The sequence below is a fragment of the Pristiophorus japonicus genome, chromosome 25 (assembly GCF_044704955.1).
Source record: "Pristiophorus japonicus isolate sPriJap1 chromosome 25, sPriJap1.hap1, whole genome shotgun sequence".
Classification (NCBI taxonomy): domain Eukaryota; kingdom Metazoa; phylum Chordata; class Chondrichthyes; family Pristiophoridae; genus Pristiophorus; species Pristiophorus japonicus.
The window spans coordinates 19,917,660-19,941,325 of NC_092001.1; the positions used below are offsets into that span (position 1 = coordinate 19,917,660).

Below are 23,666 nucleotides of genomic sequence, written 5' to 3' on the forward strand. Positions count from 1 at the left end.
TCCTATCGTGCATACAAAATGTAATCAGTAGTGAAGATAAAATCCCACTGTGCATATTTGCAGATTCAACGCAATAGGATTTCAAATAAAGTGAAAAAATTTTACACTGAAAACATTTGCAAGTGTTACTTGCATTTGTGTCTTTAATTAACCATTGTGACGTCTGACTCCCGTTCAGGCTACTGCTGAATAAGAAAGAAGGGTTTGACGTTGACCAGACTACACTGCCCCTGATATGTGTCAACTCATCCTTTGTTTTCAGTGGTTTCTCGCCCTTTGATGGGCTGCAGTGTAGCGGATATCACGTTGGCCTCACACGCAAAAGGTCCCCGGTGGATCCGTTTTCTCTCAGTCAAAGTTATCCATTTATTGAAGTGAAATAAAGAGCAATTAATGAATAAGGGAGCCCTTTTGCCAGGAGAATAAATAGCAAATAAAAACAGCAAATGCTGGAAATCTCAGCAAGTCAGGCAGCATTTGCCGGGAGACTAAACTCGCCTCCGATTGTTCATCCACAGAAAGTTTAAACATAATGTTTCTGCCCGGGATTGAACCAAGGAGTTTTGCGTGCAAAGCAAACGTGATAAACACTACACAAGTTTCAACAGCAAGTTTCAACATCTGGGGCGGAGCAAACAGGCGCCTGGCTGCAATGAGCGATAAAAAACTGCGTTGGGCCGAAGCCCGGCTAGCTCAGTCGGTAGTGTGTGAGACTTTTAATCTCAGGGTCGTGGGTCCGAGCCCCACTTTGGGTGATTACATTTCTTTGAATTTAATGCAGCTTTCATGGAAACACATCATTAATTAACACACAATCTTCTCTTGCACAATCAAAGAAATGCTAACTGAAGGAACTCCAAAATTCAAGTCTGTGAGATACTCAATCATGATTTCAATCATCACTAATCCACCCACAACATTTGACATACGTCACGGATTGCACATTGGCCAAACCCGGCTCGCTCAGTCGATAGAGCATGAGACTCTTCATCTCAGGGTCGTGCGTTCCATCCCCATGTTGCGCGAACAAGTTTTGTTAAATTTTTATGTTGCTTTCACGGGAAAACATCATTAATTAACTGATCACTTGGAGAGGCTGGGTCCGTTTCCTTTGGAACAGATTTTGTGTCCTCCAGGATCGATAGTTTCCTTGCTGAATCACAATAACCAGACCCAATATCTCCCTCTGCATGTTCGGGGGTCTCTCGTACACTCCCAGTCGTGTGATCGCCCCTTTTCTGTTCTACAATTCAATCCATATGGCCTCGTTCAAAAATCTGTCTATCTCCACCTTAAATATATTCAATGACCCAGCCTCCACAGCTCTCTGGGGTAGAGAGCTCCAAAGATTCACCACCCTCTGAGAGAAGAAATTCCACCTCATCTCCGTTTTAAATGGGCGACCCTTAAACGGTCAGGGAATAAGGGGTTATGCGGATCAGCCATGATCGTATTAAATGGTGGAGCAGGCTCGAGGGACCATGTGGACTACTCCTGCTCCGAATTCTTATGTTCTTATGACCCCTTTTTCTGAAACTGTGTCCCCAAGTTCTAGATTCCCCCACAAGGGGAAATATAGAAACATAGAAAATAGGTGCAGTAGTAGGCCCTTCGGCCCTTCGAGCCTGCACTGCCATTCACTATGATCATAGCTGATCATTCCCTCAGTACACCTTTCCTGCTTTCTCTCCATACCCCTTGATCCTTTTAGCCAAAAGGGACATATCTAACTCCTTTTTGAATGTGTGGGTTAATTCCCGTGAAAGTAACATAAAAATTTAAGGAAAGTAATTCATGCAAGGTGGGGCTCGAACGCATGACCTTAAAATTAAAAATCTCATGCTCTATAGGCTGAGCTAGCCAGGATTGCCCACATCTACTTCGTTAATGATAACCCCCAGGATGTTGATGTGTATTAGTCAAAGGAACATAACAAATAGGAGCAGGAGTCGGCCATACAGCCCCTCGAGCCTGCTCCACAATTTAATAAGATCATGGCTGATCCTATCATGGACTCAGCTCCACTACCCCGCCCGCTGCCCATAACCCCTTAACCCCTTATTGTTTAAGAAACTGTCTATTTCTGTCCTAAATATATTCAATTTCCCAGCTTCCACAGCTCTCTGGGACAGTGATTTCCACAGATTTACAACCCTCTGAGAGAAGAAATTCCTCCTCATCTCAGTTTTAAATGGGCGGCCCCTTATTCTAAGATCATGCCACTCGTTCTAGTCTCCCCCATCGGTGGAAACATCCTCTCTGCATCCACTGTTAGTGAAAATAAATTCACATAGATTCTGGTAAGGTAAGAGAGACAACTTTATTGCTTACAGAGCTCTGGGAGAAGAGTTGAGATCCAGCGATCTCCCCGAGTGCCTTGTGCCGCGGGGTTATAAGCAGTTTAGAAAGGGGCGGAATACAATCATTTAAATTCATTTACATACAACCAATAGATCCATATGTCAACGCAATTCATTTACATTCAACTTTTTAGTCCTAGTGAAACCTGATAGCATGGTGTGAGTTTGGAACTCTTCCTCTTTATCTTATTTTGTGTTTCGTTATTCTGTTGCAAATCTTTCGATGAAACAGTGGCCTGCACCTGGCCAGGAGTCACTTGTTGCTGCAGAGTTCATATCAGGGACAGCAGATAGGCTTCTTGGTACAAAGTTCATTTCGTGGTGGCTTACCCCATCATGCTTTGCTATGTCTGAAAATCCACTCCAACACCGTCGTTCTATTCTCGTAAAACCAGTCCTTAAGTGTCGGCCAGCTGTGTAGGTTAAATCTCTGGATATATTACTAAGATTACTTTAACCACAACATTTCTGTAGTGCAGCGGTTATCACATTCACCTCACATGTGAGAAGTCCCTGGTTCAAGCCCAGGTGGGAATATTATTTTGGAGACTATTTTTGCTGCAAATATATTGAACAAAAGTCGCTCAAGGTTTCTTGTCGCATGAGCAGTGAATATTTTAAAACAGTCTCCTAAACACAGAGTGTATAAAGTCAGATAGGGAAGAAAACTTCATCAATGATTCAAGCTCCTAAAATGATTAACAAAAGAACATACGAAATAGGAACAGTAGTCGGCCATTCGGCCTCTCGATCTTGCTCTGCCATTCAATAAGATCATGGCTGATCTGACCATGGACTCTGAGTTAAGGGACTCGGGGGCCTGTTCTCTCTCCCCTGAGAAGGTTCACGTTCTACAGTCCAGCCTCTAAAATGCAACACTCTGTGTACAGTACTTGCCGGGTTTGAGTCCTGAGGAGGAGTCATCCGCCGAGAGCTACAGGTCGAGGTCATGAATGCTTGGCTCACGGAGATGGCCTTCTGCAGTGTGACTGTGGTATCCGCTGACAGTAGCTTATGAAGCAGGCCCTCGTGCCGATTCCGATGACAAAGATATCCCGTAGTGATTCGGTGAGGTGGTCACCAAAATACAACGGTGCTTCCAGCCTCCTGAGGTCTGCAGCATATTTGGTGATCTTCTGGCCTTCGGGCAGTCGGTGTGTATAAAACCGGTGTCTGGCTGTGAGGATGCTCTCTTTGGGCTTGAGTTGCTCTTGGATCAGTGTTACAAGCTCCTCGTACGTCTTGGTCATTATCATCGCTGGTGCCAGCAAGTCCCTGACGAGGCCACAGATGGTGGGCCCACAACTGGTTAGCAGGATAGCTTTGCACTTATCAGCCAGTGTGGCCGGGTTGTCACCTGCCAGATCGTTTGCTGTGAAGAAATGATCGAGCCTCTCCACAAAGGCTTCCCAATCATCACCATCGGCGAACTGCTGCAACGTACCAAGGTTAGCCATTTTCGTGTGAAGGTCCGGAATCACATCGCCAATTGTTATACCTTCAGATGCTCTGATGATGACTCCACGAGACAATGTGTCATGCTTGAACTGTAGTGACCTAAGTCCTTTATTGATAACCACAGAGTGAGGATCACACCTGGTGGCCTGCCTTTTGTACTCGGCCAGGCACATCTGTACAGGTAAGCTACAATTCTCCCACTGAAGTGCCCTCTGTTGCACAAGTTCTAAAAGTACAAACAGTAATCACGTAGGACACATGACAGGTGTCACTGTGCAACCGTTTCTCTAACTCAAAGTTAGACACACGACCGTGGGCACCACGAGGTCTACGTAGGTAGCCATTGACATTCAGGTTCATATATAAATATATATAAATATATCGACATGTATCGTAACTGTTCCCTGGTGGTCAAGGGGTTAAGATCCAGCGCACTAACCTGGTTTCAATCCTCGATTAGTTCATCGCATAAAAATAATTGAGGTCTGTGAGACGATTAATAATTGCTGTAATCACCATGAATACCAATAAGTTCTCTGATAGACCGAGCTGACAGACTTTCTGGCTTTTCCTGCCCTTTGCCAGGCACGTTTTCGGGGTTTAATTTTGTAAACTGAGTGAGTTCGCTGATCGCGGGGAGATGGTCGGAGCCTCTATGGGCCCACTGTGAGGAAGTGAACACGGTGGCTGGGTGATTGGTGACATTTCTGTAAAGGGCAGCGGAGGAGAAGGATTGAGAACTTTCAGTGTGGGACAGAAGTTGTTTAAGGTGAGCCAACACATTCCCGATCAGCACAGAGGGAGCTCACTTGTCTTTGTTCTTTTGGATATTGTTCTTCCAGAATTAATATTTCCTTTGCTGTGTCGAAATAACCAAACCCTTGCTCCAAGGCCTGTCTCACTGTTACCCGGTGTCAGGCAGAGATACGCCTGCTGCCCTCATTTATTTCAAGTGACAGGACACAAAAGTTCAAAATCAACCTGCAAGTGGCCACACACAGCACTGAATAGTCAGGATGGCCGAGCGGTCTAAAGTGCTGTGTTCAAGTAACTGTCTCCTCTTGAGATGTGGGTTTATGTCCCATTTAATCATTAAGCGGAACCCATTTGTTTTGTCACCACCAACTCCTTAAACGTGCGATTCAGCAGTCCACCTGCTCGCTGAATATTTCCGTCTGACCTGGTGCTGAAGTTTGTTCATTTTTTTGTAGACCATCAATCATATATTTTGCTCTGAGCATGTGAGGAACTTTTATCCCGATCTCATTGGGTTTAATTTTGGTAATCTGGTGCTGAAAGTGGAGTTGTTTCCGCAGTATAACGGTTAACACGTTCGCCTCACACGCGAAAGCAGCTCGGGGGCAAATATTTTCTGGAGCTTTCTCATGCATGTTCAGAGGAGAGTTTGTTCTTCTGTAAAAGGTCAAGAGATCATAAGAATGTAAGAGTTCGGAACAGGAGTCAGGTATTCGGCCCATTTTCAAGTTTTCAAGATCTTTCCGCCAGGTTTCGGACCGGGGACCTTTCGTGTGTGAAGCGAATGTGATAACTGCTACACTACGGAAACACTGTGGTCGAATCTATCTGAGGATAAAACCACAGTTCTAAAGTACACAGCTAGCCGAGAATTCAGGAACTTGTTTTAAGAGAATAGAATAAGGGTGCTATATTTAGGAAGGTTGTAAGTGCCTTTTCCACTCCTCGGGAAACTTTTCCACGCCTCGCGAAGCTACTATCAGCAATGGCAGACATCGATGTCGAGGTCCAACACCGCCTCCAGTGTGTCAGCACAGCCTTCGATCCACTGAGGAGGAGAGTGTTTGAAGACCAGGACCTCAAATCTGGCACCATGCTTATGGTCTGCAGGGCGGTGGTGATACCTGCCCCGCGGTATGGCTCCGAGACATGCGCAATATACAGCAGACATCTCAAATCACCGGAGAAATACCACCAGGGCTGTCTCCGCAAGATCCTGCAAATCCCCTGGGAGGACAGACGCACCAACATCAGTGTTCTCGCTGAGGCCAACATCCCCAGCATTGAAGCACTGATCAAACTTGTCAAGCTCCGCTGGGCGGGCCACATTGTGCACATGCCCAACATGAGACTCCCGAAGCAAGCGCTCTACTCAGCACTCCGACAGGTAAGCGAGCCACAGATGGGCAGAGGAAACGTTTCGGGCACACCCTCAAAGCCTCCCTGATAAAATGCAACATCCCCACCTGCACCTGCGAGTCCTTGTTCCTTGGGTTGAGTTGCCTGTGCTGCATGATCCGTGCCGGATCGATCATCCTCAGCCACGTGGTATGTCACAGCACGTTTGCACATTCACTGGAGGGACCCCATCGTTGTGCAGCCTTTGCACACGTAGTGTTTGAATCGACATTGATGGGCCCGAGGATTACCCCCGCAGCACCAACACGGTGCTAATAGATTCACATTCACCCCCGATGGCGCACTCTGAGTCATCACAGGTCTTGCAGCCACAGAAGTATAGACCCTGCCATATGAAGTTCCGCCTGCTAGCGACATCATTTTATGCACAGTACTTGCCGGTGAGCTTCGATGTTGAGAAGATATCTGTTTGGTGTTATCGTCCGTGGCCATGCATGCCTGGGCGATCGCGATGGCCCTGCTCAGGTCTAGGGTTCCTGCAGCCAGCACCTTTCGAAGAATGATCTCGTGGCTGATGCCCAGCACGTAAAAGTCTCACCGCATTTGCCCCAACGCAGCTCCAAAATAGCAAGGTCCCGCGAGGTGTCTCAGATCGGTGACATAATCCGCCAGGTCCTGGTCCCGGAGCGATGGTGCATGTAAAAACGATATCTGGCCATGAGGATATTCTCTTTCGGCTTGAGGTAGTCCCAAACCAGTGTGCACAACTCTGAATATTCCTTCTCCGTTGGTTTTGTCGGTGTGAGCAGATTCTTGATGAGGCTGTATATTTTAGGCCCACATAGAGTGAGGAGAACCGCCCTGTGCTTGGCCACGTTAGTGTCTCCTTCCAGCTCGTTGTCCACAAAGTACTGGTTGATCTGCTCGACAAAGGCTTCCCAATCATCACCCTCTATGGAGCTCTTTAATATTCCAACAGCAGCCATGGTTGTGTGAAGGTTCGTATTCTGTTATTCGTCGCCAATTGTTGTGTATTGAAGAACTCCCCGAGGCTGAGTACTGTGAGCTAAACTTAGTGTGACCTTAGTGTTCTTTATTACAACTCCAGAGTGCCTGAACAACATGGTAGCCAACCTTTCATACTGGCCCTGCACGTGTGGGCAGGTGACCATTAGGACTCCAAAAGCCGCGCCATCTGGTGGCAAGTATTACAGAGTTACATACTTCACATAATTGTTATCGTTAAGAAGTTATAATTCCAATGAATGCCTGATTCATCCGAAAGGAGCCTGGTTTGTAGGACAAGGCTACATATCAGGAAGGAGTGTAGTTAGATGACAAGGGAAGTGGTTTTCTGATTATAAGTTTGGAGAAAGAAAGATTAAATGCTGGAAACACTGAGCAGGTCAGGCAGCATCTGTGGAGAGAGAAACAGAGTTAACATTTCAGGTTAATGACCTTCCATCAGAAGTTGGGCACATGTGTTCGGTAATACTATTAAAAGTTTCAATTGTCACGTTGCAGGGATAAGGAAAATATATAAAATGTGGCATTTGGAACAGCTATTTTAGAATCCGATTAATGTTTGATCAATTTGTGCACTGAGCTGGGAACTGGAACGTGTTTGAGTTCTTCGGCGAACATTCGCAAGGTTTGGGTGTAAGTACTGTTGTTAAGTGTATGTTAAATTATTGTCTGCTTAATAACACTGACATTTAATGTTGCGGACCCTATTATTGCTCTGCGCGTGTTCCTGCTCTGTTTGGAGCACCGATCCCTTCAATCTGTCGCTTACAGGGACAGTTGGATTCACCGTTTCTTTGTTTGATGAAATTTCAAAGATTGAAAGCGGCGCACATCAACCTGGTCACCTACCCATTAACTGCGAAACGCTGCTCCCGTGAGATGGAAGCCCAGTTGCTGTTTCAAGCTTGAATGCAGGTACAAGCAGAACTCATTCATAGAAAGTCCAATCCCTGAGATATCTGATTCTTTGCACCGAACTCCTTCGCAAAGTGTTGCGGTTCGTGTGGGGTGATTTGTGCACATCTTTCCCCACACGACAACACTTCAAACATAACTCAACAGCTGGAAAGCGCTTTGGGGCGTCATGAGTTCCTGAAAGGTGTTGAAGAAATGCAAGTCCTTCTTTGCAAAAGTTCGATGCAATTTCAAAATCCGTGGGTAAAATGAGGGCTCGTCCGGTATTTGAACGCGGGACCTCTCGCAAATTTCAAATAACAACCCCAAAGCGAAAATCATACCGCTAGACCAACGAGCCAGCTACTTGACAAATGTGGAGCTCAGGTGTAAATATTATTGAAGCATTTTTAGTGTGTTGCTATTCTTGATCGGAGGAGCACATGGGACGGAATCAGTGACTTTGCTTTTTCGACCTGTCTTCTGAAGCACTGCACGGTCCCAATCCGACAGTCAAGGAGCTGTTGGGACGTTAGTGTATCCAGGCTGCGTGTGGCCAACAGGCGCCTGGCTGCAATGAGCGATTAAATCTAGCGTTATCCAGAAGCCTGCCGTGCTCAGTCGGTAGAACATGAGACTATTAATTACAGGGTCGTGGGAATGAGCCCTATGTTGGGCGATTGCATTTCTTTTAATTTAATGTTGCTTTCATGGAAAATCATCATTAATTAACCCGCAATCTTCTTTTCCACAATGAAAGAAATGCTAACTGAAGGAACTCCATAATTGAATCATTTCTTCTGTGCTCTGCAATTGAACTCTGAAACCATAAAGCATTTTACACACTGTGCTTTCGGGGTCTGGGTCAAAATGATCATTGCTGGTAACAACAATCGGAGACTGTGGAAATATTGAGACTGACTTCAGAGAAAGGGTCTGGTTATTGTGAAACACCAAAGAAAATAGCAATTCTGGAAGAATAACATCGAAACGAAATGTGAGCTGACACCCAGAAAGAAGTGTTAAGGCAGAAGGTTAAATGCCTTAATGCTAAATATTCCTTTCAGAAACATTTCAATGACCGAAACGTCACAAAACAAATATTTTCCTTACAAAGTCATTAAACTGCCGAATTTCCATGCCCCGCGAATCTCCTGAATCATATGCCTCTAGTTTGCCGACTCAATCCATGTCCCTTTGCAATGTTGTGCGGCCACCCACACTATGAAATGTGCCACTAACTTATCGAATCATGGAATGGTTACAGCACGGAAGGCCATTCGGCCCATCGATCCCGTGCCGACTCTCAGCGAGTCCAACTCCCCCGCCCTTCCCCCATAGCCCTGCAATTGTTTTTCCTTCGGACACTTATCCAACTCCCGTCTGAAAGATAAGATTGAATTTTCCTCCACCGCCCTTTCAAGCCGTGCATTCCAGATCCTAACGACTCGCTTCTAAATGGCCAGCTCCTGTTCCTATGTGTAAAGTCTGGGAAACACTAGACCAATTCCTGCCACACTCACAGCCTTCCTAAATATAGCACCGTCATTCTATTCTCGTAAAACCAGCTCCTGATGTATCGGCCAGCTGTGTAGGTTAAAACTCTGGTTATATACCTAAGATTACTTTAACCACACCGTTTGTGTAGTGTAGCGGTTATTAGGGTTGCGTCCCACGCAAAAAGTCCCCGGTTCGAGCCCGTGCAAAAACATTATTTTGGAGACTTTTTTTGCTGTGAAATAAATTGAACAAAAGTCGCCCCAGGTTCCTTGTCGCATGAGCACTGAACATTTTAAACCAGTCTCCTAAATGCAGAGTGTGTAAAGTCAGATCGGGGAGAAAACTTCATCAATGATTCAAAATCCTTGAATGATTAAATTTCAGTTATTGAAGTTTCCACTGTCCCTCAGTAACAATTCTACAAAACAACGCTGTCGGGTAATGAATGGGGAATAAAACAAATAATCTTCACCCACCCCCATCCTCAGACACACAGTTTAATTCGTTGCACGTCATTATTTTAAAGATTTTGAATGAAAGAGTTATTTTCTGAATCCGGGCTCCCTCTGTGAGCACCGCATCACGAAACGAGCAGGAAACACATTAAAGTGTTTACCACAATTGCTGACATTTCTTAGCTTTTTTCTTGTATTTTTTCAGCTCTTCGTCCTTTTCAGCTCCAGACTGCGGATATCGCTGTGATTAAACCTGAACACAATGCAATGTCTCACAGCCCCTGCCTCGGTTAATACCAGCAGATCTTAGCCGCATTTCAAACCCACAAACAACTCTTTAGTTATTCGCTCTTCCCAGTTCCAGAGCTCAGAGGGTTATTGTCCATCCCTGGGATGCAAGCTACCTCGGACCCGGGCCAAAGCTCCCCGTACACTGAGCACAGGCTGAGGAAAACCCAGGAGGAGAGGATATCCTGTTGTGGGGGGCACAGGACACTCGGACCCTTTAATAATCTCTCACTTCTCATCTGAAATAGACGGAATGTGCCTGCCTCAACGGGGTGGCTACATTTGTTTATTTATAAAAAGAGAAGCAACTATCCTCATTCAGCAGATAAAAGGCAAGATATCATCAAAAGATGTTTTTGGACATTTAAAGTCATGTGTTTAATGCTTCAGTCGTTTTTGTGTTTAATTCCCAATCCCTCTCTGGCTGTGCCTGCACTGAGCTTACCTCTAGGTAAGGTTGTTCTGAACTTACAAAAGTGGGCACTTACTCCAGCCTAACTTAGTTTGTAGTAAGTTTTCACTGCCGAAACTTGCAAAACAGGCCTGAGTGGCTGGACACACCCCCTTTTGAAAAAAATACCTTACCTAAAGCCAACCTCAACTAACACAGTAGAACTGGAGCAAACTAATATCCGAGAATTGCAATTTCTAACATTCTCAAAACTAAACTAGTTGCTCCAAAAATCTAGGAGCAACTCCACCCGAAACTTTGGCCCTCAGTGTGGGACAGAAGTTGTTTAAGGTGAGCCAACACATTCCCGATCAGCAGAGAGGGAGCTCAGTGGTCAGCTCCCCTCTGTTGGTGCTGTTGTACCAGGAGTTTCTGTAAGGCAATAAACGGCAACGACCCGGCGCGAATTCAACGGTGGGCACTCATGCTGGCATCCTACGACTATACCATAAGGCACAGACCAGGCACAGACAACTTTGCCGACGCGCTCAGCAGGCTACCCCTGGCGACCACGGAAGGTTCTGACGAACAGGATTGTGAGATAGTCATGGCAATCAATGCCTTTGAGTCCACAGGTTCGCCCATAACAGCTCAGCAAATCAGAGCCTGGACGGCCAGCGACCCCACGTTATCCTTAGTAAAAAGATGTGTCCTAACCGGTGACTGGGCAGAGGCTCGTGATGCCTGTCCCGAGGAATTAAAACCCTTTCACAGGAGCATGCATGAATTATCACTACAAGAAGACTGCCTGATGTGGGGCAGCCGAGTAGTCATGCCTCTGCGAGGCAGAGAGGCATTTGTCCGGTAGCTCCACCGCGAGCAACCGGGGATTGTTCTCATGAAGGCCATAGCCAGATCCCACGTCTGGTGGCCTGGTATTGACGCGGACTTGGAGCTCTGCGTCCGAAGGTGCACTATTTGTGCCCAACTCAGCAATGCCCCCAGGGAGGCTCCACTGAGCCCCTGGCCCTGGCCTACCAAACCGTGGTCGCGGGTGCATGTAGACGATATGGGCCCATTCATGGGCAAAATGTTCCTTGTAGTTGTAGATGCATTTTCAAAGTGGAAACAATGCACCATTTTAAACTCGAGCACAACCTCCACCACTGTGGAGAACCACACGTGAAAGGTCCCCGGTTTGTACCCGTGTAGAAACATTCTTTTGGAGACTACTTTTGCTGTGAAATAAATTGAACAAAATTCGCCTCAGGTTCCTTGTCGCATGAGCAGTGAACATTTTAAACCAGTCTCCGAAATACAGACTGTGTAAAGTCAGATAGGGGAAAAACATCATCAATGATTCAAGCTCCTTAAATGATTAACATAAGAACATAAGAAATAGGAACAGGAGTCGGCCATTCGGCCCCTCGATCCTGCTCTGCCATTCAATAAGATCATGGCTGAGCTGACCATGGACTTTGAGTTAAGGGACTCGGGGGCCTGTTCTCTCTCCCCTAAGAAGGTTCACGTTCTACAGTCCAGCCTCTAAAAGGCGACACTCTGTGCACATTACTTGCCGCGTTTGAGTCCTGAGGATGAGTCATCTGCCTGGAGCCACAGGTCGAGGTCATGAATGCTTGCCTCATGGACATGGCCGTCAGAAGTATGACTGTGGTATCCGCTGACAGTAGCTTATGAAGAAGGCCCTCTTGGCCGATTCCGATGACAAAGATATCCCGCAGTTCTTTGGTGAGGTGGTCACCAAAATCCCACGGTGCCGCCAGCCTCCTGAGGTCTGCAGCATATTTCGTGATCTCCTGGCCTTCGGGCCGTCGGTGTGTATAAAACCGCTGTCTGGCTGTGAGGATGCTCTCTTTGGGATTGAGTTGTTCTTGGATCAGTGTTACAAGCTCCTCGTATGCGTTGGTCGTTGTCTTCGCTGGTGCCAGCAAGTCCCTGACGAGTCCATAGACGGTGGGCCCACAACTGGTTTGCAGGATAGCTCTGCACTTATCAGCCAGTGTGGCCGGGTTGTCACCTGCCAGGTCGTTGGCTGTGATGAAATGGTCGAGCCTCTCCACAAAGGCTTCAAAATCATCACCATCAGCGAACTGCTGCAACGTACCAAGGTTAGCCATTTTCGTGTGAAGGTCCGTAATCTCGTCGCCAATTGTTATACCTTCAGATGCTCTGATGATGACTCCACGAGACAATGTGTCATGCTTGAACTGTAGTGACCTAAGTCCTTTATTGATAACCACAGAGTGAGGATCACACCTGGTGGCCTGCCTTTTACACTCGGCCAGGCACACCTGTACAGGTAAGCTACAAGTCTCCCACTGCAGTGCCCTCTGGTGCACACCTTGTAATAGTACAAGCAGTAACCATGCAGAACACATGACAGGTGTCACTGTGGAACAATTTCTCTCACTCAAAGTTAAACACACTACCGTGGGCACCACGAGGTCTAGGTAGCTAGCCGCTGACATTCATATCTAAATATATATAAATATATCGACATGTATCGTAACTGTTCCCTGCTGGTCAAGGGGTTAAGATCTGGCGAAGTAACCTGGTTTCAATCCTCGATCAATGCATCGCATAAAAATAATTGAGGTGTGTGAGACGATTAATAATTGCTGTAATCACCATGAATACCAATACTTTCTGTGATAGACGGAGCTTACAGACTATCTGGCTTCTCCTGCCCTTTGCCAGGCACGTGTTCGGGGTTTAATTTTGTAAACTGGGTGAGTTCGCTGATCGCGGGGAGACGGTAGGAGCCTCTGTGGCCCCACTGTGAGGATGTGGAAGTGAACACGGTGGCTGGGTGATTGGTGACATTTCTGTAAAGGGCAGCGGAGGAGAAGGATTGAGAACTTTCAGTGTGGGACAGAAGTTGTTTAAGGTGATACAACACATTCCCGATCAGCACAAAGGGAGCTCACTGGTCAGCTCCCCTCTGTTGGGGGCGCTGTACCAGAGGTTTCTGTAGTGTAGTGGTTATCACGTTTGTTTTATATGTGAAAGGTCCATGGTTCGATCTTGGAAGAAACATTATGTTTTAAGTTTCTGTGGTTGAACAATCGGATGCGAGTTTCGTCTCGCTGCAAATGCTGCCTGACCTGCTGAGATTTCCAGCGTTTGCTGTTTTTATTTGCTTTTATTCTCCTGGCAAAAGGGATCCCTTATTACTTAATTGCTTTTTATTTCACTTCAATAAATAGAAAACTTTGAGTGAGAGAAAACGGATCCACGGAGGACCTTTCGCGTGTGAGACCAACGTGATATCCGCTGCACTGCAGCCGATCAAAGGGCGAGAAACCACTGAATATAAAGGATGAGTTGACAAATATCAGGGGCAGTGCAGTCTGGTCAATGTCAAACCTTCCTTTCTTATTCAGCAGTGGCATGAATGGGAGTCAGACGTCACAAAGTTTAATTAAAGACACAAATGCAAGTAACACTTGCAAATCTTTTCAGTGTCAAATTCTTTCACTTTATTTGAAATCCTACTGCGTTGAATCTGAAAATACGCACAGTGGGATTTTATGTTCACTACTGATTATATTTTGTGTGCACGATAGGAATAACCGGTGCTGTTAAATTTGATAAAAGTTGCCCCAGATTCGTGGTGTCATCGGCAATGAAGACTTTGAACCAGAAATCTAAAATACAGTTATAAAATGGGATATGGTTTAACAGTTAACATGCAAACCACAGGACAAATGGTTGAAGTATGGAGTGTCCCTGAGTTAGCATTTATTTGATTGTGCAAAAGGAGGTGAGGGGTTAATTAATGATGCTTTCCTGTGAAAGCAAGAGAAATGTTTTCGAACAAACCATCCGCTGACTGTCAGGTGAGCGCTGCTTGTGATACCTGGTGGGAATGGGCGGGATTTTAAAGCCCCTTGTATTGCAGAACCTTCATATAGACGAACATCTCTTTCTATTGTAGTGCAATGGCAGTGCGTCTGAATCTAGATCAAAGGGTTGCTTGTTCCAATAATGTCGGGATAAATGTTCTTTTAGCAATTGCTGTTTCACAATAACCAGACCCTTGCTGCAATGTCTGTCTCACTGGTTCGCAGTGGTCGGGTTGGGGACAGCAACAAACAAGAAAGAAGGGATGTGTGCAGTGGTGGGACAGCAGTTATCATGGGTGACTTTAATCTACATAGTGATTGGGCTAACCACATGACAGTAATTTGGTGGAGGAGGATTTCATGGAGTGTATTATGGATGGTTTTCTCAACCAAGAAGAGAGCTGGCCATCCTTGACTGGTTGATGTGTAATGAGAAGGGACTAATTAGCAATCGATTTGTGCGAGGCCCCTTGGGGAAGAGTAGCATAATATGGTAGAATTCTTCATTAAGATGGAGAGTGTCACAGTTAATTCAGAAACTTGGGTCCTGAACTTAAGGAAAGGTAACTTAAGTGTGAATTGGCTAGAATAGACTGGCCATGGATACTTAAAGGTTTGACGGTGGATAGGAAATGGCAATCATTTAAAGATCACACGGGTGACTTCAGCAATTGCACATCCCTGTCTGGAGTAAAAATAGAACGGAGAACGTTGCTCAACCGTGGCTAACAAGAGGAATTAAGGTTATTGTTAAAACCAAGGAAGAGGCAGATAAATTGCCCAGAAAAAGGAACAAACCTGAGGACTGGGAGAAATTTAGAATTCAACAGAGGATGACTAACGGTTTCATTAGGAGGGTGAAAATGGATTGTGAGATTAAGCTTGCTTGGAATATAAAAACTGACTGCAAAAGCTTCTGTAGATATGTGAAGAGAAAAAGATTAGTGAAGACAACTGTAGGTCCCTTGCAGTCGGATTCAGGTGAATTTATAATGGGGAACAAAGAAATGGCAGACCAATTGAACAAATACTTCAGTTCCGTCTTCACGATGGTAGACACGAATAACCTTACAAAGGTACTAGGGGACCGAGGGTCTAGTGAGAAGGAGAAACTGAAGGATATCTTTATGAGGTGGGAAATTGATGGGATTGAAGGATGATAAATCCCTGGGGCCTGATAGTCTACATCCAAGAGTACTTAAGGAAGTCGCCCTAGAAATGGTGGACGCATTGGTGCTCATTTTCCAACAGTCTATTGACTCGGGATCAGTTCCTATGGACTGGAGGTTAGCTAATGTAAAACCACTTTTTAAGAAGGGAGGGAGAGAGAAAGCGAGTAATTATAGACCGGTTAGCCTGACATCAGTCATGGGGAAAATGTTGGAATCAATTATTAAGGATGAAACAGCAGCGCATTTGCAAAGCAGTGACAGGATCGGTCCAAGTCAGCATGGATTTATGAAAGGGATGGATTTATGCTTGACAAATCTTCTGGAATTTTTGAGGATGTAACTAGGAGAGTGGACAAGGGAGAACCAGTGGATGTGGTGTATTTGGACTTTCAAAAGGCTTTTGACAAGGTTCCACACAAGAGATTGGTGTGCAAAATCAAAGCACATGGTATTGGGGGTAATATACTGACGTGGATAGAGAACTGGTTGGCAGACAGGAAGCAGAGAGTCGGGATAAAAGCGTCCTTTTCAAAATGGCAGGCAGTGACTAGTGGAGTGCCGCAGAGCTCAGTGCTGGGACCCCAGCTCTTTACAAAGTACATCAATGATTTGGATGAAGGAATTGAGTGTAATATCTCCATGTTTGCAGATGTCACTAAACTGGGTGGCGGTGTGAGCTGTGAGGGGGACGCTAAGAGATTGCAGGGAGACTTGAACAGGTTAGCTGAGTGGGCAAATTCATGGCAGATGCTGTATAATGTGGATAAATGTGAGGCTTTCCACTTTGGGGGCAAAAACGTGAAGACAGAATATTATCTGAATGGTGGCAGATTAGGAAAAGGAGAGGTGCAATGAGACCTGGGTGTCATGGTTGATCAGTCACTGAAAGTTGGCATACAGGTACAGCAGGCAGGAAAAAGGTAAATGGTGTGGTGGCCTTCATAGCTAGGTGATTTGAGTATAGGAGCAGGGAGGTCTTGCTGCAGTTGTACAGGGCATGGTGAGGCCTCACCTGGAATATTGTTTTCAATTTTGGTCTCCTAATCTGAGGAAGGACGTTTTTGCTATTGAGGGAGTTCAGCGAAGGTTCAGCAGACTGATTCCCGGGATGGCTGGACTGACATCTGAGGAGAGATTGGATCAATTGGGCCTTTATACATTGGAGTTTAGAAGGATGAGAGGGGATCTCAACGAAACATACAAGACTCTGATGGGACAGGACTGGGTAGATGCGGGTAGATTGTACCCGATGTTGGAGAATTTGGAGCAGGCTCGAGGTATAGATGACCCACTCCTGTTCCTAGTTCTTATATTCTGATGTTCTTATAGCAATTCTGGAAGAATAACATTGAAACCAAATGTGACCTGACACCCAGAAAGAAGTGTTAAGGCAGAAGGTTAAATGCTGCATCCCTTTCTGCAAAAAAATCCTTTCACAAACATTTCTCTGACCGAAACGGCACAAAACAAAAATGTTCCTTTCAAAGTCATTAAATCCCAAATTTCCGTGCCCTTCGAATCTCCTGAATCAGATGCCTCTAGTTTTGCCGAATCAATGCATGTCCATTTGCAATGTTCTGCTTCCACCCACACGATGAAATGTGCCACTAATTTATCGAATCATGGAATGGTTACAGCACGGAATGCCATTCGGCCCGTCGAGACCGTACCGACTCTCAGCGAGTCCCACTCCCCCGCCCTTTCCCCATAGCCCTGCAATTGTTTTTCCTTCAGACACTTATCCAACTCCCATCTGAAAGATAAGATTGAGTCTGTCTCCACCGCCCTTTCAAGCCGTGCATTCCAGATCCTAACCACACGCTGCTAAATGGCCAGCTCCTGTTCCTATGTGTAAAGTCTGGGAAACACGAGATCAATTCCCGCCACACTCACAGCCTTCCGAAATATAGCACCTTAATTCTATTCTCTTAAAACCAGCTCCTGAAGCATCGACCAGCTGTGTTGGATAAAGCTCTGGTTATGTTCCTAGCATTGTGTCAATCGCAGTGTTTTTGTAGTGTAGTGGTTATCACGTTCGCTTAACACGCGAAAAGTCCCCGGTTCGAAACAGGGTGGAAACATTTTGAACATTGTTCAATTAAATATTAGAAAAAATTGAATAATTGACATTAATGATACAATATTAACAAAGTAGGTGATTGTTTCTGCTGATGTTAATAACCCTTCAACTAGGCTGGAGTTTAATATTTTGATATTTCAAATAACAGTGTTGATATTTAATGTCTCCATGATAAGAGACACTGTTTGATTTTCTGTTTCTGACTGCTCCATTTTTGATCGGGGCGGAGGAGCGGTGAGAGATCGGGGCCCAGGAGCGTCGTGATCGGGGCTCAGGAGAGGCGAGGGCCCAGGAACAGCACGGGCCAGCCCACACTGCGATCTATGGATAGTCGGCGCATGTGTACACACTACGTCCATTCAGCAGAGCTTGGTCTATGGTCGTCTTGTGTAACCCTTGCCACTGAATCAAGACCTAGCTCTGTCAAGCTCGTGTGGTGGTTGGTGTGCAACGGTCACCCCACGTTAAAACAATCCACCCACAGGCATCTTCCACCCTTCAGCATGAAGTTCTGGACCTAGATTGTCAGGTCCCTCATCGAAACACCTGCAAACTCATCGCTTTTTATTCTGGAAACAAGTCATCCTCGATACGAGGGACTGCCTAATACTATACTATTAACAAAATGCAGTGTCTCACAGCCCTGTTAAATTGGCTGTTTTCTATGTACAATTCTGTACACATTCAAACTCTACACAGTGTCTCTCACTCCCTCCCGTTTACAGCCCTGCCGGTGCAGAAAGCCCCTTTCAAAGCTGCACGTTCCGGCTGCATTCAGTTGAGTTGGGAGAGATTATTAAAGGATCCTGCATCTCCGCCTCGCTTCACAACAGCAGATCGAAGCCACAAACAACCCATCGACTCATCGCTCGTCCCCAGCTCCAGAGTGAGTGAGGCCGGTACTGTCATGTATTCAACCAGCATTGTGACCCATGTATAATCTGACCGAAGTTGTACACTGTGAGAACAATGACCACGAGGTGGTGAACTTGTGGGAGACACTCCTAACCTGGACCTTCAGGTATAAAAGGGGAAGCTCCACCCACTTCCATCACTTGAGTGCTAAGGAATAAAGGACAGGTCATAGACTGACCTTCTCTGAAGCATGGGCCTCGTGTGCATTTACACTGTATAGTAAGGACGTATTAATGGCGACGAGAAACTGGGATTTAAACCACGCGAGCATGGCCACTAGCAGAACAGACGAGAGGTACTGTGTTAAGCAATGGTTGGGACAGAGATTCAACATTGTTAAAGCAGAACACAGTTCTCCAGGCAGCCAAGGGCAGTCAGGCATGCCCCAATATGTAGCCGAACCCATAGGGGGAGTTCGAGAGAGACAATGGCAAACTGAACGGCAATTCACGTCATTGCAAGGGACAATGCGGCCAGTAATGGGGCCATCAACACCTGTTAAAAGTGCACTCAAGGAAAGTCACGGGGCAGTCAGTGACGATGGACTGGCAAGAGACCTTTTGTTTCCAACAGCAGCTCATGTTGGAGGCGTGGAGGCAAACACTCAGCCGGAGTTTGCAGAGATGAGCAAAATACCTGCAGAAATTGGAGAAAATGACACGGGGGGAAATCGCTGGAAGGTGAAGTTCAGTGAGTTCATGTGGAGCACGTATACAGTTCATACACCAGGACGCCACCGATAATGATGAAAGTGCTCCTCAATGGCATCCCAGTATCAGTGGAGCTAGACACGTGGGCCAGCCAGTCCCTGATGGGTATCAAATAGTTCGAAAAGTTGTGGGCGTCCAAGGCCAGGAGGCCAAAATTATTGCCGATTGACGCACAGCTACGAACGTACACAAAGCAGATCATTCAGGTGCTAGGCAGCGCCACGGTAGTCGTGACCCACAAAGTTGGCTTGCTGTCATGAACTGGAGATGGGGCGATGTCAATGCAATTTCCTCTGTGGAGCGAATATCATGCTCACAGATCCTCGACAAATTTGACTCATTATTTCAACCCGACATTGGCACTTTCATGAGGGCCAAGGTAGTGATTCACATAAACCCGGACGCCAGGCCAGTACACCACAAGGCCAGGGCGGAGCCGCATGTGATGCAGGAAAAGATATGAGGCGAATTGGACCGCCTGCAAAGGGAAGGCATCATCTCGCCAGTTGAATTCAGTGACTGAGCGAGCCCGATTGTGCCGCTGCTCAAGGCGGATGGGTCGGTCAGGATATGTGGTGATTACAAGGCAACCATCAATCGTGTGTCACTCCAAGACGAGTACCCGCTACTGAGAGCGGAGGATCGCTTTGCGACGCTATCCGGTGGCAAACTGTTTTCAAAATTAGACCTGATCTCAGCTTACATGACCCAGGAGCTGGCGATTGAGTCGAAGAAGCTGACCACCATCACGACACACAAGGGGTTGTTTGAGTACAACAGATGTCCGTTCGGGATTCGCTCGGTTGCCGCGATCTTCCAATGAAATATGAAAAGCCTCCTCAAGTCGATTCCAGGGACGGTGGTTTTTCAGGACGACATCCTCATTACGGGTTACGATACTGAAGAACACCTCCACAACCTGGAGGAGGTGCTACGCAGACTGGACCGGATAGGGCTGCGACTGAAAAAGGCAAAGTGCGTCTTCATAGCTCCAGAGGTAGAATTTCTGGGAAGGAGGTTAGCAGCAGACGGGATCAGACCTACTGCCTCCAAAACGGAAGCGATCCAGAGAGCACCCAGACCCCGTAACACGACGGAGCTGCATTCGTTCCTGGGGCTCCTGAACTATTTTGGTAATTTTCTTCCCAAATTGAGCAAGCTGCTAGAGCCGCGACACGTGCTCCTATGCAAAGGTCGCGAATGTTTCTGGGGGGACAGCCAGGAAAGGACTTTTAATAGAGCTCGCAATTTGTTATGTTCCAACACTCTGTTAACGCTATATGACCTATGTAAGAAACTTGTGCAACGATGCGTCGTCCTATGGTGTCGGATGTGTGTTGCAGAGTGTCAATGCCAAGTGTCAGTTACAGCCGGTAGCTTAGGCCTCCAGAAATCTGTCCCAGGCAGAAAGGGGCTACGGGATGGTAGAAAAGGAGGCGCTCGCATGTGTATATGCAGTAAAGAAAATGCACCAATACCTGTTTGGCAGGAAATTTGAGCTGGAGCCAGATCACAAACCCCGAACGTCCCTTTTGGCCGACAACAAGGCCATAAATGCAAATGCATCGGCCCGCATACAGAGGTGGGCACTCACGTTAGCCGCCTATGACTACACAATTCGGCACAGACCGGGCACCGAAAACTGCGCCGATGCACTCAGCAGGCTCCCACTCGCCACCACTGAGGGGGCTACCGAGCATGGTGCTGAGATGGTCATGGCTGTTGAAGCTTTCGGAAGTGAAGGCTCACCCGTGACCGCCCGTCAGATTAAAGTCATGACAAATAGAGACCCGCTATTGTCTCTAATCAAGAAATGTGTCCTGAATGGGGACTGGGCAGTCACGTACAGGGCATGTCGTGAGGAAGTTAAACTATTTCACAGGCGCAGGGATGAACTCTCGATTCAGCCCGATTGCCTACTGTGGGGAAACCGCGTAGAAACCAGATGGGCAGAGGGGTGTTCATCAGAGAATTCCACAATGAGCACCCGGGCATTGTCATGAGGAAGGCAATTGCCAAGTCACACATTTGGTGTCCAGGGAAAGACGCAGATCTGGAACTTTGTTTTCGCAGGTGCAACACGTTTGCCCAGCTGGGTAATGCGCCCAGGGAAGCCCCCCTTCACCCCTAGTCCTGGCCCACCAAGCCTTGGGCACTCATCCATGAGGATTACGCAGGTCCTTTCAAAAATGTTTTTGGTTGTAGTAGACGCCTACTCCATAAGAAACATAAGAATTAGGAACAGGAGTAGACCTTCTACCCCCTCGAGCCTGCTCCGCCATTCAACAAGATCATGGCTGATCTGGCCGTGGACTCAGCTCCACTTACTCACCCGCTCCCCGTAACCCTTAATTCACTTAGTGGTTTAACACCTATCTATCTGTGACTTGAATACATTCAATGATCTCGCCTCAACTGCTTGCTTGGGCAGATAATTCCACAGATTCACAAACCTCTGGGAGAAGAAATTGCTTCTCAACTCGGTTCGAAATTGGCTCCCCCGTATTTTGAGGCTGTGCCCCCTAGTTCTAGTCTCCCCTACCAGTGGGAACAACATCTCTGCCTCTATCTTGTCTATCCCTTTCATTATTTTAAATGTTTCTATGAGATCACCCCTCATCCTTCTGAACTCCACCGAGTAAAGACCCAGTCTCCTCAATCTATCATCATAAGGTAACCTCCTCATCTGCGGATTCAGCCGAGTGAATCGTCTCTGTATCCCCTCCAAAGCCAGTATATCCTTCCTTAAGTAAGGTGACCAAAACTGCACGCAGTACTCCAGGTGCGGCCTCACCAATACCCTATACAGTTGCAGCAGGACCTCCCTGCTTTTGTACACCATCCCTCTCGCAATGAAGGCGAACATTCCATTCACCTTCCTGATTACCTGCTGCACCTGCAAACTAACTTTTGGGGATTCATGCACAAGGACCCCCAGGTCCCTCTGCACTACAGCATGTTGTAATTTCTCCCTATTCAAATTATATTCCTTTTTACTGTTTTTTTTCCCAAGGTGGATGACCTCACAATTTCCGACATTGTATTTAATCTGCCAAACCTTAGCCCATTCCCTTTACCTATCCAAATCTCTTTGCAGCCTCTCTGTGTCCTCTATACAACCTGCTTTCCCACTAATCTTTGTGTCATCTGCAAATTCTTTTACACTACACTCTGTCCCCTCTTCCAGGTCATCTATGTATATTGCAAACAGTTGTGGTCCCAGCACCGATCCTTGTGGCACACCACTAACCACCGATTTCCAACCTGAAAAGCACCCATTTATCCTGACTCTCTCTTTCTGTTCGCCAGCCAAATCTCGATCCATGCTAATACATATCCTCTGACTCCGCGTACCTCTATCTTCGGCAGTAAACTTTTGTGTGGTACCTTATCGAATGCCTTTTGGAAATCTAAATACACCACATCCATCGGTACACCTCTATCCACCATGCTCGTTTTCTCCTCAAAGAATTCCAGTAAATTAGTTAAACATGATTTCCCCTTCATGAATCCATGCTGTGTCTGCTTCATTGCACTAAACCTATCTAGATGTCCCGCTATTTCTTCCTTAATGATAGTTTCAAACATTTTTCCCACTACAGATGTTAAACTAACCGGCCTATTGTTACTTGCCTTTTGTCTGCCCCCTTTTTTAAACAGAGGCGTTACATTAGCTGCTTTGCAATCCGCTGGTACCTCCCCAGAGTCCAGAGAAGTTTGGAAGATTATAACGAATGCATCTGCAAAAACTTCCGCCATCTCTTTTAATACCCTGGGATGCATTTCATCAGGACCAGGGAATTTGTCTACCTTGAGTCCCATTAGCCTGTCCAGCACTACCCGCCTAGTGATAGTGATTGTCTCAAGGTCCTCCCTTCCCACATTCCTGTGACCAGCAATTTCTGGCATGGTTTTTGTGTCTTCCACTGTGAAGACCGAAGCAAAATAATTGTTTAAGATCTCAGCCATTTCCACATTTCCCATTATTAAATCCCCCTTCTCATCTTCTGAGGGACCAACATTTACTTTAGTCACTCTTTGCCGTTTTATATATCGGTAAAAGCTTTTACTATCTGTTTTTATGTTTTGCGCAATTTTAATTTCGTAATCTATCTTTCCTTTCTTTATTGCTTTCTTAGTCATTGTTTGCTGTCGTTTAAACTTTCCCAATCTTCTAGTTTCCCACTAACCTTGGCCACCGTATACGCATTGGTTTTTAATTTGATACTCTCCTTTATTTCCTTGGTTATCCACAGCAAGTTATCCCTTCTCTTCCTGCCCTTCTTTTTCACTGGAATATATTTTTGTTGTGCACTCTGAAAGAGCTCCTTAAAATTCCTCTGCTCTACCTCAATTGTGCCACCGTTTAGTCTGTGTTCCCAGTCTACTTTAGCCAACTCTACCCTCATCCCACTATAGTCCCCTTTGTTTAAGCA

General features: G+C 46.2%; 2 non-coding genes across 2 annotated transcripts; both read left to right on the plus strand.

Moving 5' to 3' along the window:
• The first annotated feature begins 682 nt into the window (after positions 1-682).
• trnak-uuu (transfer RNA lysine (anticodon UUU)) lies at positions 683-755 on the plus strand. The gene has a single exon. It is a non-coding gene; the product is annotated as a tRNA-Lys (tRNA).
• A 16,778-nt stretch (positions 756-17,533) lies between these two features.
• Positions 17,534-17,606, plus strand: trnav-aac (transfer RNA valine (anticodon AAC)). Its single transcript has one exon. It is a non-coding gene; the product is annotated as a tRNA-Val (tRNA).
• The last annotated feature ends 6,060 nt before the right edge of the window (positions 17,607-23,666 follow it).